The sequence below is a fragment of the Henckelia pumila genome, chromosome 2 (assembly GCF_033568475.1).
Source record: "Henckelia pumila isolate YLH828 chromosome 2, ASM3356847v2, whole genome shotgun sequence".
NCBI lineage: Eukaryota > Viridiplantae > Streptophyta > Magnoliopsida > Lamiales > Gesneriaceae > Henckelia > Henckelia pumila.
The window spans coordinates 60,047,045-60,064,481 of record NC_133121.1 but is presented as its reverse complement, the minus strand read 5'-3'; the positions used below and the strand labels follow the sequence as shown (position 1 = coordinate 60,064,481).

Here is a 17,437-nt window from a genome sequence, read left to right as displayed (position 1 = left end):
TCAAGTACTCTGGCCAGAGATTTGTCACACTAATATCTCCTCAGATCGCATAGGATATCCACACTCGCAAGTATGTGGTGAATCCTTGACAACAATGCATTGACTCCTATATGTGTCGTAACTGTACCCAATCTCGACACCTGATGACCCCCTCAGAGTCGGTAAACGAGTCAAAGCACAGTACTAGCATATAGAGTCTCCATGATGTTTCAAGTCGTAAGGACTAATGGTGTACAACCAAAACCGCGGACTTTATCCACTCGATAAGTGATAACCACTTGGAAAGTCCGGATAGGGTAGTTCGACTATTCATCCTATGAATATCCATTTGCATGCTTCGAACATCTCCATGTTCCCTACCAATGAAACGTGGTACTCCGCATCGCAAATGCTAGTCTCAAACTCGAGCGATCCTTATCCTTATTATCGGACGGCTCAATCGACTAGGAACGGTTTTAGAATATACAGTGACTATAAGATGTATTTCATGATAGACATCTCCATGTTCTACCACATCTTACATACACTATAGTATATTCAAGGTCTTTATCAAAACAACAATAGTATATCACAATATAACAATATGAAGTAATATAAAGTCATTGCCATAAAAGTGTAAATAATATTAAACAAAAGATTGTTTATACAAAGAGTCAACAAAGCCCATAGCCACACAGTTGGCTCACTGGGCACCCACTCTTACAATGTTATGTCTCTTTTACTGGGAATTGTATTCTCACTGGATTTATCCGGTTGTTGTCTTGTCTTTGTATGTGTGATTGGCAATAGGTGGGACGAGTTCGAGTCAGATGCAACATGACTAGATCGAGTTGGGAATGATAAAAGTGAGGAGTTAGTTTAGAAGTCGATATTTGTATTGTTGAACTCGTTTGTATCTTGTATTGTATTTTGAATGGTAGAACTTAGAGTTGATGCATGTTCTACTCGTCGAATATTTGTACAACTTAGAACTATCATGTACTGGATTTATGCATGTTGAAATGAGTTTGAATTGTTGTTGGGAGATTGCATGATGTGATGCTGTCCTTTATTTTTTGGGTATTAGCAGGGCACGGACCCCGTGTATACCTACGGGTATGGGTCCGTGTACCTTCGCATTGTGTAAATGTTGGAATTTGTTCATGCATGGACACTGGGCATGTAGTAGCCCGGTTCCATTTTACAAGATTAGGTGATTTTAAACATGTTAAAAAATGACATATAATTTTAAAAGTGTCAAAACATGTTTAAGGAGTCCTTATTTGGTTAAAATAAGTGGAAAATCAGATCCGGAACGTCCAAAAATGGTAGGGTAGGTCCCGGGGGTCCAAAACCAGTTCGGAAGCACCCAAAAACAGTTCGGAAGAAGCGGTTCGATCGGAGCTTCCGAACCAGTTTGGAGCTTCCGATCCCCGTTTGGAGCTTCCGATCCCTGTCCAGTGCCAAGTGTCTTCGAGGATTGAACACGTAGATGCAGGTGGAGATTGGAGCTTCCGATCCTACGATCGGAACTTCCGATCGTGGCCTATAAATAGGCCATCCGAGAGCCTCACAATTTCACACCAATCTCACATCTTTCTCTCTCGGTTTTAGAGTACTCTAGGTGTTTTAGGGGTGATTCTAGCCTTCCTAGGCTTGGTCCGGAGGTTGGCGAGGCGCTCCAGGGTTACGGTGGAGTGGTGCCCAAGTTCTGGGGCAATCGTCATCAGTGGGCTGACGACGGACGCATGTATAGCTCTGGCTCCTTATAGTAAATAAGGAGCATGCTATAGCGTAGTTAAGGCTTTTAGAATATTGTTATAATGCATGAGTATTTTTGCATTGTAGTGCGGATTATAGGCTTGGATTTTAGAGCTTGTATAGCTTGCCTAGTAGAACTAAGGTACGTAAGTACAGACCGAGATAGCCAGCTGAATATACATGTTTATGTGTTGCATTATTATCTTTCATAATATGCATGATTTACTGTTCATGATTTGTATGAGGCATTTGCATACCATGTTGAGCCGGTTATCCTTCTTAGATAACCAGTTGTTCTAGGGTCGCTCAGCCCTAGGGTTATTGTTATTATACGATCGGGTACCGTGTGACACCCACTGGACAGACGGGGCAGCATGTACGGTTTTTACCCAAGACGGTGATAGTCCAAGATCGGGTTCAGTATGTGTGGCACCCATTGGATCTTCGGAGCAGCGTGCGCATACTGGAGGCGCCTGTGAACTGAGCATGATTTTCCAGATATGATCCCAGTTACCCAGATCATTCATAGTTCATGTTTCATGCATCATATAGACCTGTATATTCAATACTTTACGTACTGGGCGTTAGCGCTCACGTCCCTGCTTTTATCTCGGACAACCCATTCGACGGGGCAGGTTTTGCAGGTGGACCAGGAGCGAGATCAGTAGTTGATCGGTGACCAGGGCTTGGTAGCAATGGTCATCAGAGGATTTCTAGATTAAAATTTTATTCAATATATATTCGATTTGGTTGTATCAAGATTTATTTATCTTGGAATTGTTTATCTTTAAGATTCTCCGCTGTTATTTCTCTGATTATGTTTAATTAAGTTAAATGCATGCTTAAGTTCTGATTAGTAGGTGATCACGGCACGGGTCAATACATTTATGGTATCAGAGCATGCATAGTAATCTTGGGAACTAGATTGTTGGAATTGGGTTTAACCTTTAATCATCGTGTAGATGGCGAGTCATGGTGACGAGAGTAGTCAAGGCAGCATAGGTGGACGCTGGGGTGATCAGGACGATCGAGAGCATCGTCGAGGCTGTCATCACCATCGCCATGATGATCGCAGGCGTTTCAGCATGCATAGGTTTATGCAGATGGGTCCGAAGCCTTTAGTCGGAGGAGAGTCACCAGAGGATGCGGGGAACTGGCTACGATGTATGGAATTTTGTTTCCGGGAGTTTTGATGCACTGAGGAGCAGCGGATAGAGACTCTTGATTTCCTGGTTGAAGGACGAGCTAGGAAGTGGTGGGATTCTACTTCTGCGCGTTTTATTGCAGCCCTAGGAGTTGCTACCTGGGATGATTTCCGCACGGCTTTTCATAAGCTGTATTTTCCTCCTGCTCTCCGACAGACGAAAACAAGTGAACTGCTAGGTTTACGGCAAGGATCAATGTCGATTGAGGAGTACCAGTTGAAGTTCTTTGAGTTGTTGCCTTATTGCCCCCAAATTTCCGATAGTTCAGAGGCGAAGTATAATCTGTTCCTCCAAGGCCTTAATTCGGAGATTCATGACCGAGTTGCTGTGAGAGATGACATGACTTACGAGGGTTTAGTGAGTCGATGTCACCAGGCAGAGGACAGCATTCGACGCAACAGGTCATTCATCTCGTCAAGACCCACGAGTTCTTTGGGTCCCCGTACTCAGTCGTTTAAGAAATCCGGATCTTCTTCATCTACAGGATCTGGTGAGACTCATCAGTCGGGCAAGAAAAAGTTGCAGTGTGATCATTGTGGGAGAGATCATCCCACTGAGAATTGTAGAGCCGCTGCTGGAGCTTGTTTCATCTGTGGAAGTGTTGATCATTTCAAGTGAGATTGTCCCAAGCGTAGCGGACAGAGTGGACAAGCATCTAGGATGGGATCTCAGGTGATTAGACAGTCTGAGGCATCAGTGCAGCAGAGGACCCAGAGTAGGCATCATGGAGATGGTCAACAGTCTCGGATGCAGGGTCAGATTTATGTTTTGCAGGGATCTCAGACGCAGTCAGAAAAGAATGATGACACTCAGAATGATTTTGACGGATGATGTATTTGAGTATTCCGTTTGATAATTATGTTTTGTGATAACAGAATGTTAATAAGTTGTATTCTGACAATCATGTGGATTTATGATTTGGTAATTTTCTAAATTTAAATTCCAAGTATTTTCTGATCAATATTCAACTGTGTTGAATTAGTTGATATTTGCATAACCAAGGATTAGAGTTGTGCTAGTTTTCAGATGATCAGTTCTAGGATTTTTCCTTTGATTCAAAAAGTCAATGATTTGACATAGTGCAAGAGTTGACTTGTTTCCTCAGATACTCAGTGTTTGAGTAATTGTTTATTGATGATGGATTTTCATCATACTTTTAGTGATGCATTATACCAGGTGCTGAGGACTGTGCTGGATTGTTCAAAGACGGGATAGGAAGCGCGACCTACGCCGGTGTTTTCTGGGAGGTTTATTCCAGATAGGCTATTGGGGAAGGCTACTTGAGTCTTGATATTTTGCACAGTTATAGCAAGGGGTATAATTACGAAAAGGAATATTCTTATGAATTTTATATTGGTACTGGATTAGTGCCAAGATAATTGAAAGTTATCGTCTGACTTTATCAAAGATACAGATTTTAGTTTCCATTGACAGAATGGTCTTGGAAAGGATTCTTTGACAAGAGTACATTCTGGATGGAAAGTTTTCGCAGGTGGTACTGGGGGAGAACCAGGAGATTCGATCAGTATAGTCAGGCCTTAGCAGAGTTTTAGATAGTGATTGGGGATATGATCAGCATGGTGATTTGGGTTTTTTATTAAGTGATTGTAATACTTATTTGGATGGTTTTCCCATGAGATTAGAGATATGATTTTGAGTTGTCAAGTGATTACAATTTTTCATCAGGACACAGTGATGATTGATAATGAGAGAATAAAGAACTTATTGTTCTTATTCAAGTCCATATCGGTACTTAAGATTTTTATTTAGTATTTTACTGCATTTAGTACTTAAGATTGTTCGAGGATGAAATATCTTAAGTAGGGGGAGAATGTAGTAGCCCGGTTCCATTTTACAAGATTAGGTGATTTTAAACATGTTAGAAAATGACATATAATTTTAAAAGTGTCAAAACATGTTTAAGGAGTTCTTAGTTGGTTAAAATAAGTGGAAAATCAGATCCGGAACGTCCGAAAATGGTAGGGTAGGTCCCGGGGGTCCAAAACCAGTTCGGAAGCACCCGGAAACAGTTCGGAAGAAGCGGTTCGATTGGAGCTTCCGAACCAGTTCGGAGCTTCCGATCAGTTCGGAGCTTTCGATCCCTATCCAGTGCCAAGTGTCTTTGAGGATTGAACACATAGCTGCAGGTGGAGATCGGAGCTTCCGATCCTACGATTGGAGCTTCCGATCGTGGCCTATAAATAGGTCATCCAAGAGCCTCACAGTTTCACACCAATCTCACATCTTTCTCTCTCGGTTTTAGAGTATTCTAGGTGTTTTAGGGGTTATTCTAGCCTTCCTAGGCTTGGTCCGGAGGTTGGCGAGGCGCTCCAGGGTTACGGTGGAGTGGTGCCCAAGTTCTGGGGCAATCGTCATCAGTGGGCTGACGACGGACGCAGGTATAGCTCTGGCTCTATAGTAAATAGGGAGTATGCTATAGCGTATTTAAGGCTTTTAGAATATTGTTATAATGCATGAGTATTTTTTCATTGTGGTGCGGATTATAGGCTTGGACTTTAGAGCTTGTATAGCTTGCCCAGTAGAACTAAGGTACGTAAGTACAGACTGAGATAGCCAGCTGAATATACATGTTTATGTGTTGCATAATTATGTGTTGCATTATTATCTGTCATAATATGCATGATTTATTGTTCATGATTTGTATGCGGCATTTGCATACCATGTTGAGCCTGTTATCCTTTTGAGATAACCAGTTGTTCTAGGGTCGTTCAGCCCTTGGGTTGTTGTTATTATACGATCGGGTACCATGTGACACCCACTGGACCGATGGGGCAGCGTGTACGGTTTTTACCCAGGACGGTGATAGTCCAAGATCGGGTTCAGTATGTGTGGCACCCACTGGATCTTCGAAGCAGCGTGCGCATACTGGAGGCGCCTATGAACTGAGCATGATTTTCCAGATATGATCTCAGTTACCCAGATCATTCATAGTTCATGTTGCATGCATCATATAGACTTGTATATTCAATACTTTACGTACTTGGTGTTAGCGCTCATGTCCTTGCTTTTATCTCGGACACCCCATTCGACGGGGCAGGTTTTGCAGGTGGACCAAGAGCGAGATCAGTAGTTGATCGGTGACCAGGGCTTGGTAGCAAGGGTTATCAGAGGATTTCTATATTAAGATTTTATTCGATATATATTCGATTTGGTTATATCAAGATTTATTTATCTTGGAATTTTTTATCTTTAAGATTTTTCGCTGTTATTTCTCTTATTATATTTAATTAAGTTAAATGCATGCTTAAGTTCTGATTAGTAGGTGATCACAACACGGGTCACTACAGGGCATGCCTCCGTGCATGGGTCCGTGTGAACTTTGGTCGAGGCAAAGAGTTGAGTTTTTGTTCATTTTGTGCACGGACCCAGGCACAGTGGTGTGCATGGGGTCTGTGTATTTGTAGTTTTAGAGCTTTGGATACAGATTAATGCACGAACCCGGGCACGGGTGGACAACGGGGTCCGTTCATGCTTTTAAAAAAAATCTTGATTAATCCCTTGACTCTCTGTCGTTGAGTATGATTTATTCTTGATTAGATGTCTAGAACCGAGGTCCTCGCAGCTTTATGATGCACATGCCAAGAATTAAATCCAATTCGAAGATAAAAGCAATGAAGATCAACTCACTAATATAAACTCCAGAATATTAGAAACAAGAATAAAGTATATGATTGATCATAAAATCGATCACACACACAGGGTTTCTAATGCTTCTTCTTTTCTGGTGTGTTGCACGGTTGTGATGATTCTGGTTCATATGTCCGTTAGATGAGTTTCCTTAAGATTTTATCCCCCTACAACCATTTTCTTCTGTTTCTTGTGCACACCAAGCAAGCCTCCAAAATTAATTGGTCACGTGAATAAGCAAACCAACTCATCATTATTAATTGGTGAAAGTGTAAACACTTTTCTTTTAATGACGTGAGATTGCAAGCCCCATTCTTCGATGTGCACTGATAAAATTCCTGACCAAATCAATAACAATGTAAATACTTTTTCGTTTGGTGGTTTGAGGGAGTAAAATTTTGTCTCAAAATTACACACCCAATACGTTACGAATGTAAATTTCTTTCAGCAAGCTCAAAATTCAGGCAATTTATAACCATTTCAACATGGTCGAAGTATTTTTTTACAAATTATTCTTATCAGAAATAATTAATTTAAAATTTTTTTGTTATTAAAAATGTTATAATTAGTCACATAATATAACAATGCAAGGGCAAGTCCTAAGTTTGGAAAGAAGTCTTGGGTTCGAGACGTAATTATAATAGATTGTCCCTGATAAAAAAACAAATCATGTGGGAAAGAAATATTCAATAATAGGCAGAAATTGTGTAGTAACTCTGATTTTCTTAAATAAGCGATTAACTCTCTAAGAATGTTTGAAATGGTTAAAACATGATTAAGAAATTCTCGGTTGAGATTATTGAGTATAAAATCGGATTCAGGATGTTCGAAAATGGTCAGGATGGTTCCAAGTGTTCAAGAAGTTCGAAAGGTCCGAACTTGTGCTAGGAATAGTTCGGTAGTTCCGATCCATTCGGAAGCAAGATTGGAGTTCAGAAGATCCAGGCAGTTCGGAAGCTCCGATCTTTAGTTCGAAAGATCCGAACGTTTCTCCGACAGGCAGATATAGGCTTTCTAATTGGTAACTTGACTTGACTTGACTTTAAATAAGCGATAAGTGATATGGTGAATATCTGTTTATAGGCTTGAAATTGAGTACCAGAATGGCTAGGTTGCTTGAGTTGCTTAATTTGAGTCACGGACGTACTATCTGAGATATCTTGGTTGAGTGTGCATGTTCTATGTTTGCATGGTTTATATGACATTACTTATGTTCATTTATTATGCCATAGTTATTACTGCTACATGCATTATCACGTTAAGCCTATACCTTGATATTACGAGTAGAGGGGTCGCTCAGCCCTGAGTTATTGTGTTGATGGATTCCATGGATTTGGGTCCCGGTTATGTCCAGGTTTTATGGTATGGGAGCCACCTCCTGATGCGATGGCCCAGTGTACTAAAACAAATATACCTCGAGATGCATGCAAAAACATAACACATCAATCTAATGAAAGTATTAGGCGCATTAGTTAGTCCATAAGACACTACTAACCAAACAAAAAGATAAGACTTTCCACCTAGACAACTCATGCGCAATTCACACACATCAACATAACCCAAATAACTCAATTTCTTAACATGTAAAGATTTAAACAACTTAATATCAATATCTAAATTTAAAACATAATTCATATGTAGTACATTCTCAAACCTTTCAACAAAGTAGTTAAAACCAAGAATTTTAGAGTTAAGTTCATACCTTTGAAAGTTTGTATTGAATTTGTACCTTCGATTTGAATCTACATCATACCTTCAAAAGGAACAACATTTAAACATTCAACCTCACCTTGTGTGTGACCAACTTTACATTGATCAATCATGATTACTTTTCATGCATTAAATCCCCTTTGCTTGTTCATCAAAACATCTCATATAACCTGCAAAAAAGAAATAACAAAGCTCGGGATTGAACCGGCTATATCATCACAATGAGATAAAACCTCTTTGTACATAAGTACATTAAATATTATATTCAATTGCACAAAATTTTCAACCTCACTATTTTGGATCATAACGTTATTTTTATTGGTCTCTTTCCACTCAATTTCTCTCCTCTCTTTTTTTTCCTCATAAACCATCTCACTCTTTTGTATACTCTTTCTTTTGGCCTCTAATATTTCTTTTTCTTTTTATCTTTCTTTTTTTTTAATGGCTATCTTATTTTTTTCACTCTTTTTTTCAGCCATATCACTCAAATTTTCAAATTCCAATTGATACTCAAGAAATTATTTTGGATTCATTGCAAAAAAATAATAGATGAATCCGATAATTCATTACTAGCTTGACTAGTAACATCAACTCCACTATTCTCCACAACATGTAAAATAGAAGATTTTTCATTAATCAATGATTCATCCTCTATCGCACATTTTTCAACACTCACATCATACATAGTTGAAGTATCATCAACCTTAATTTTCTCAACTTCTTCAACTTCAACTTTTGCCTCAACATCCACTAAAATATTGGATTCAACATCTACATGAGAATCCACCACTTTCATCATAATCTCCTTTAGACATTGGCTCATATCATGCTCATTTTTGTTATGACACCATAAGCATACAATATCACAAGTACTAAAATTTTAAGGTTTAGATGTACCTTGATAATCATGCTTTGGAACTCCACTTCTTCTCTCATAGCGATTAGGAGCAAAACGTTTCCTCATAGCTCTTTTCATCTCATCCCATGTAGAAATAGGACTCATTCCACGCCTTTTCCTATTCTCATCCAATCTATCCCACCAAGTGATATGAATTCTTAATGTATGAAAGGCAACCACGATTATATTAAAATCGTACCCTCAATCCAATAACAAAAGAAATCAAGAAATTTACCCAATCTTGAAACCAAGTAAAATTTTGGATTATTCACCTCTAGTTTACTTGAAACTAGCAACAAACAATGACGAGAAGAAAAACAATTGATCACAACGGGACCTTCAGAAAACCTGTTTCTGACAACCCACGAGGATAATCAATCGAAAAACACCACAAAGTTGAAGAACTTTGATAAGTTTGATTTTTGAGTAAGCAAAAGCATAAAAAAATTCTAGAGAGAATTTTAATTGATCAATATCAAAATCTTAAGTCTATTCAATAATTAATGTTTGTTGTATTTATAATACAACTACAAAATAATAAAAGATATCGCGAAATAATTCAAAATATATCTAAAGATATCAAAGATATCTTCTAAAAGTTTCCTAGTAGGAATAAAATACTCAAAATAAGAAAATCATGCCAAAAATATCAAAAAGTCTTGCACACACACAAACATGCCGAACTATGTGTAAAACTACGAGACGCGGGCGAGCAAGACGGACGCGCGGGCGAGGGCGCGCACAAGGTTCTGTCAAACAAGTGCGGGCACACACAGCGTTCTGCCTCAAAGTCTTCAAATCCGCAAAGACGCGCGGGCGCGCATGCGTCTCGGGCTGTGTCACCTATTTTTGTGTTCTCTTTGACATTTTTTCCACTTTCTTGACTTCTTTAGACTTCAATAATATTGTAACATCCTTCAAAGTGATCTTCAAGCATTCCAATGCCTTCTTGAAAATTCATCATCAATGATTGAAGTGCATCTTTGAATTTCTTAGGTCGACCTCTCGTAATTGGTCCTCTTGGCATCTCCAACGGATCCTTAGCCACGTGATCAACATGCGAGCTATCCATGATCGCATCATCCTCCCCTTCTTGGAAAGGATTTTACCTCAAATCTCGATCATCACCTACATCAAACAACGACAAGTCAGAAATATTAAAAGTAGTACTTACATTATACTCACCTGGAAAGTCTAATTTGTAGGCATTATCATTGCACTACAAGAAAAATGGCAAACGACAACGCTTTTTTCGCGTTGTTATTGTCACGAAAAAGCGTTGTTGTAGCCAGTGTTGTGAAAGACCACGGTCAAAGACAACGCGGAAAAAGCGTTGTCGTTTTGAGCAAAGACAACGCTTTTCGGTCAAAGACAACGCGGAAAAAGCGTTGTCGTTTTGAGCAAAGACAACGCTTTTCGGTCAAAGACAACGCGGAAAAAGCGTTGTCGTTTTGAGCAAAGAAAACGCATAAAAAGCGTTGTCTTTGCTCAAAACGACAATGCTTTTTTTGCGTTGTCTTTGACCGCGGTCTTTCACAACACTTGCTACGACAACGTTTTTTCGTAACAATAACAACACGGAAAAAGCGTTGTGATATTTTAAAAAGACAACGCTTTTTTCGCGTTGTCTTTTTTAGCAACGACAACGTTTAAACTACCTACGACAACGTTTAAAAAGCGTTGTCTTTTCTCAAATAAAAAACAAAAAAAATAAAATTTAATTCACAAATTTTCAATATTATAAATCACTCAATATTCAAAATTTTAGAAAATTAAATCTAATATACAGTATTTCAATGTTATAAATTATTCAAATATAACAAAAATCATTAAAATATAACAAATAATCGAATTCTTCATGTTCATTTCTGCCATGTGCGCTATGCTTTCTGCCTCAAACCGGAGTCGGCGATCAGACCAACTCTCAAAATGCTAAATCCATTTGGAGGACTGGGAATGTGCTGAACAATAGGAGCAAACAAGAATAAAATTTCAAAGCCATGGTTATGAATGACACAATAAATCAAACATCAAAAAAGAAAATTAAAATGAAAACAAATTTGACAACACAATTCAGCCAAGAAGTTAGACGGGCTACTTTGTGTCTCACTTGATGTCTTTGCGGAGGAATATACGGCAGTCCTGAAGATACTTGAATCTATATATGCACAAAACATGCAAAATATGGTTGATGCATACAAGGCTCTGAAACATAAAAGCTAATTTTACAACTTCCAATGCATATTTTTTTATAAAGGCGTAGTGCCCCTTGTAGATAGATAAGACTAACAACAACATAATTTAATGTGATTCAAACAAATCAATAAAAATTTCTTCTTTCTCTAAGCTCGCTTTGACAATGCGAAATAACATATCGTGTTACAAAATGCCACATATGTATATGACCGATGATGAATGTAATTCCTATATATAAAAAAATTATAAAAAACATTAAGCCCTTCACCTTGGACAGTATAAAGTCACCAATCCACCGATTGCAGTCAACATAATTAGTGTGTACTGATGCAATAAATATCTGAAACACAAAAATGTTGATTCAGATCAGTGGGAAAAATAACTCACTCCAGCTACCTGACATTGAAGGGAAAAAAAGGAGAAAAAGGATGAGAAGAAAAAATACTTACAGGGAACTGTACATATTTAGTGGGAAACTTGGAAGGTAGGTCTATCCAAGTAAATGATTTCTCCACGTACGTCCAGAATTCTGAATCAAATTCAATTTATGTCAGCTACCATAAGTCCAGGTAGAATCATGTTAGCAGATTATATTACTGTTAGACACAAATCTTAATTATTGGAATTAATGAAGAAGCATAAATTTTATTGATGAAATGAAAAATAAAAACTATGATAAAATATAAAATAAATTAAAATGAAATTCCTCTATTTGAAATTTAAGGGCTCAAGAGCTTGATCCTTGCACGAAGTTATTTTGAAATTTCAGCAAAAATTTCTCTACAGTGTTATCCATTCCAATACATGTCTGAAGGGTGGAAGTCCTACAATATTCATAAAATAAGTAAAAACAAAATTAAAATCTACAAATGAAAAATAAACAAAACAAGATAAACTCTCCAAGGAACCAGTCACGTGCATTTCCTTAGCCCAACAAGGGCTCAATAATTCCTACTTCAAGGACAAACAAAATAAAAATCTAGCTCGCATGGTAAGCTTCATTTGCTTTTATATATAACGTTTCTATAGACAGATACCTTAGAGAGAGCAACGAGATGTTAACCCAAGATTAGTTCAACGTAACTATTTTTCTACTTAGGCGGTAATGATGCAACAGTATAATGCATTACAAGACCAAAAAGCAATTGTAAGTCAACCTTTTGACTAGAAAGATCACATAAAATGACTCATCAAATAAGAAGGACAACCTTGCCAGCCCTAGAGAAGAAATCATAGACGTCTCTTTCACTTTCCTTCTACGGAAATTGTAACAGGCTGAGTTAGAGAGCATTCTGATATAAGCAAACAACAGAAAAATGCTTATTTTGTGGTTTAACTACCTGATAAGAAAAAGTTGTCCTTTGATCTCGTTCAGGATCAGCTACTGCCACTTCCTCTTTTTTCTCTTTGTATCTTCTTTAGAACAAGAAAAAAATGAAAGTTAAGATATACACTTCCACATTAATAAAAAAGATCTTGTAGTTAACCTATAATCAGCACCCAGGACAAACGGCATAGCCAAGTATGAGTTAATGCTTTCCTCCTTACAAAGTAATCAATCAAGTGGAAGGTTCCACATTTATTAAAGAGAGTAATTCCAAAATGTGAGTAAAATTTTCTCCAGTATGCTTAAAAGAGGCCAAAGCCAAGATCATAATCATGAAGGCAACTCCAGAGAGTCAAAATGTTGTACAGTTATTGTACATTGGGTCAAACAAGAAACTTTTGGATGATTAAGCAATAACACCAACCTGGGATTAAAGTGCCAATTAAGAGAAATGTGAACATGGAATAACTTCAGGCATTGAACTAACAACGTGCCTGTCCCTCTATGGCAAACCTAATGTTACATTTGGCACCACCATATTAAAGAACAATATTTTATTTGAAAGTGCAAAATATGTAAATCATATGCATAGCTAAATTAGAAAAATAAAGGGTACAACAGCACTGAAAAGCAGTGACATTTTTAGGTACACAAGCATCAATCATCATGATAAATATCATGCGTGACAAGTCTTCGAAGGGGAGGGAGAGGAAAAAGAGGAAAGAGGAAGAGAAAGAGAAACTTCCTAATGAAACATTGATTAGTAGGAAGATGCAGCGGTTTCAATTTATAGCTAAAAACTTAAATGGAAAAGTTATGTACTTCATAAAGGCAAAACAACTCGTATCCAAGGCAACAAAGTGCATCCATTGCCTTCCAAGCATTCGGCCTACCAATTTGAATAGGATTCGTCCTTTTAAGTAACTTTGTCGCTTCTTGGATCATTTTCCATTTGTTACTCATTACTTCTTGGAATGTAAATCTACCTACAAATTTGAATAGGATTCGTCCTTTTAATTATCAAAATTTATAAATTTGAGTTAGAACCATGCAAATGAGTAAAATTAAAAAATATTAGTTCTATAACAAACCAAAGAAAAATTGAAAATCTGGCAGAAACAGTGGAAGATGAGAGAACAATAAAGTCAATAATGTATTCACGAAAACAAACTTGGAGTCAATTTGCAACTTCTAGTAGTATCAAACATTAAAGACAACAAGTAGCACCATGATGAACAGAGGCAGATGGTACCATGACCACCTGATTTTGGTTGGGTATATCCTCTGCCTATATAAGTTCTAAGGCAGAAGCTAAAATCCCGGTAAGTCACAAGACAATGGATAGCCTCTCTTGTGTGTCTGGAGATATATATACATATTTCTTAAAAATGCAATTAAATATTTCAACGCTTTCTTCAATTAAAAGATATTCGAGGGTGATTTATTCATCAGCAAAGGCAACAGCATAGTGGCCAGAGTTCTTATCCAGCACATAATTGAACTAGCAAATTAAATCTATGAAAAGACCCTTAGATAACAAACCGTAGCATTTATGTTGCATGATGAACAGAAACAAAAAGGTGAATATGAAAGCAGGTAAACAAACAAGATTGACAAATGCAACTATATTACTTTATGCATGCTGCCAATTTATTTTTTTTATTAATTTCCAGGGAGAAGAGACACACATGAAAGTGAAACGTCAAGAACAAAAATGTGACTCGAAGGAAATGAAGTACCTGAGATGATATCCACTGTTACTTTAGTAATTGTGTTCTTCCCTTGTTAAGGGCAGAGTTAGGAGACTTGTACATCCTCTGTCAAGGAAGGAGCAATCAAGAGAAGAACATTTAACAGCACAGTGATTGGCAGATGAGCAAAATACCATATTCGAATCTACTGGATATAATGAGAGACCAACTCCACAGTACAATAGATTTTAAATTAACTAAAATGACAAAGAGAAGAAATAATCGAGCATCAAGTTGAATCAAATATTAAAGCAAAGGGTCTGTCCAATGACACCAAGTGCATCCATTGCCTTCCAAGCATTCGGCCACATTCCAAGAAAGTTGAATGTTGTTCTCAAGGAGTCTGCCAATTCCAACACCAGACTCCGGATTCCCAACCTGTGAAATCAAATATATAATAGCTAGTTTACAAAAAAAAGATTCGATTTAATTTTCTTAAAACCCATGATTAATTTTTTATATACAGCGAAATTAGAGATACCTTTGAAGTTCCAAGGCTGCTGCTAGGCCAGCAATTCCAACGCCAACAATCTCTACATCTTGCATAGTAATTTTACTGCCTCATTTTCCTCTTGTTTCCAAAACAAATACTAGTTAACAGATTATTGAAAAAAAAACAGAGAGAGAAGAAGAAGATATCAGTCATTAAAATAAAATTTGCATCCAGTAAAAATTAGTATACCTAAAAGTGTCACCGTTTTCCCTCTCCTCCTTGCCCCCACTCTATTTTACCTAGAATTCTTTTATTGCTTTAATTGCCTCATATGCTTTTATTTTCCTCCAATGAAAATAATTTAGCACACAAATCCTAAGTCGTAAGACGTTATTCCTAAAATATGTAAACTCCCATTCTGCCAATTTGATAGAAAATGAAAATCAGAAGACATAATTACTTAACTTACGGCTCAAAGAAACCTGGAAAAGGCCATAGCTTCCAGAAGCACGAGGCATGATAATATCTTAGTCCCTGCATGAAAGGCAATAGGCAAAGGATATATATCATCTCAACGAAACTCATCTAATCCAAATGATTTCACAAGATAAAGAAATAATTCGAGCGAGCAATAATATAAATTACAAAATAAATTAACATTCAATCAAGAATAAAATATGTTATAGAGTTAACCGAGTAAGCATATAAATTAATTAATCAAGAACACAAAATCCACGAGCGACAAACCAAAGGAATTACAGAGTTGGCGAATAAAACCATAGAAGTGGGCGACGCCGTGAAATCAGAGAGAATCCCAAGACCTGATGGCGCTGAACGGGGGCTCCATTTTTCTTGTATGGAGTACTTAAGACCTGATATTAAACACAAACACAAAAAATTAATTAACCAAGTTGATTAACCAAAAGTTTCCATGTTCCTTGTGAAACCAAGTGATTATCAATTCGAAAAAAAAAATTCCAAAAATCGAAAACCTAGAATTCAAAATATACCTCCAGGCTTCGAAATAAAGCTCCAAACAACCTAAAAAACCTTCCTCCTAGCCTAGGCGACGGACGGCGACGGGAAAGGGATGGCGAAACGATGGCGGCAAGAAAAAGGGTTCGACAGAGCGTGCTTAAAAATTAGGGAAATAGGTACTGGAAGAAATCCCTCGACGAGAGGATTCTAAATCTATGCTCAAATAATTTTTTCAAGCAACGAGGCGGCGTAGATCGGAGCTTGAAATTTTTTAACGGTGAAGGGAGAAAGGAAGAAGATCGGCCAAGAGAAAGAGAATTCAAGTAGAGAGAAAAATAATAGTAAACATATATTTTATTTTGGGTCAGGATTGGACAACCCTATTTCAATAAAGCGTTGTGGTATGTTTTAAAAAAAACGCTCATCCACAACGCTTTTAAAAAGCGTTGTGGATGAGCGTTTTTTTTAAAAGCATTGTAGTATAGCTTTAAAAAAATGCTCATCCACAACGCCTTTCAAAAAGCGTTGTGGATGAGCGTTTTTTTTAAAGCTACTACAACGCTTTTTTAAAAAGAATTGTGGATAACAAATAAAAAGTTTTATGGCAACGTTTTCTTATAAAAGCGTTGTGCTTATTTTTTTTTCAAAGTTTTTTGTCAAAAGCGTTGTCTTTCCACTGTTGTCAATGACCATATTTCTTGTAGTGTTGATCCGCTCCAAGACATGGAAAGGTCCATCGCCTGTAGGTAACAACTTAGAATACCGCTTCTTCGGAAAACGTTCCTTCCTCAAATGCAACCACACCCAATCACCTGGTTCAAATACAACCTTCTTTTTACCTTTATTTGCTTGCTTTGTGTATTGCATGTTCTTCTTTTCAATATTCGCCTTATCCTTTTCATGCAAATTTCGCACAAACTTCGCCTTTTTCTTACCATCCATGTTAACCCTTTCACTCATAGGCAAAGACATCGAATCCAATACACAATTTCAAATGGCAAAAAATTTGTAGTAGAATGCCCACTACGATTATATGCAAACTCAACAAATGGTAAATATTCTTCCCAACTTTTCAAGTTCTTTTTTATTATAGCACGCAACAAAGTCCCTAACGTTCTATTAACAACTTCAATTTGACCATCCGGTTGAGGATGACATGTAGTCAAAAACAGTAATTTATTACCAAATTTGGACCAAAATGTTTTCCAAAAGTAGCTCAAGAAATGAGTATCTCTATCAGACACAATACTCCTAGGCATGCCATGCAATCTAACAATTTTATTAAAGAACAAGTCCACAACATGAGATGCATCATCAGCTTTATGACACGCAATAAAATAAGCCATTTTCGAAAATCTATCAACCACCACAAACACAGAATCCCTCCCCTTCTTAGACCTTGGTAATCCTAAAACAAAATCCATTCTACCCATGGTTCACTAGGAACGGGAAGTCGATTATACAATCCATGTGGTTGTGTCTTAGACTTAGCTTTCCTACAAGTCACATGCCTCTCACAAATATTCTCAACATCATGCTTCATATGTGGTC

General features: G+C 37.5%; 1 long non-coding RNA gene across 1 annotated transcript; it reads right to left on the bottom strand.

The window, feature by feature from the left end:
* Positions 1-15,372: 15,372 nt before the first annotated feature.
* On the bottom strand, positions 15,373-16,184 carry LOC140878814 (uncharacterized). Its single transcript, XR_012149352.1, has 3 exons — positions 15,919-16,184; positions 15,668-15,772; positions 15,373-15,442 (listed from the first exon to the last, which is right to left on the bottom strand). It is a non-coding gene; the product is annotated as an uncharacterized lncRNA (long non-coding RNA).
* Between the last annotated feature and the right edge of the window lie 1,253 nt (positions 16,185-17,437).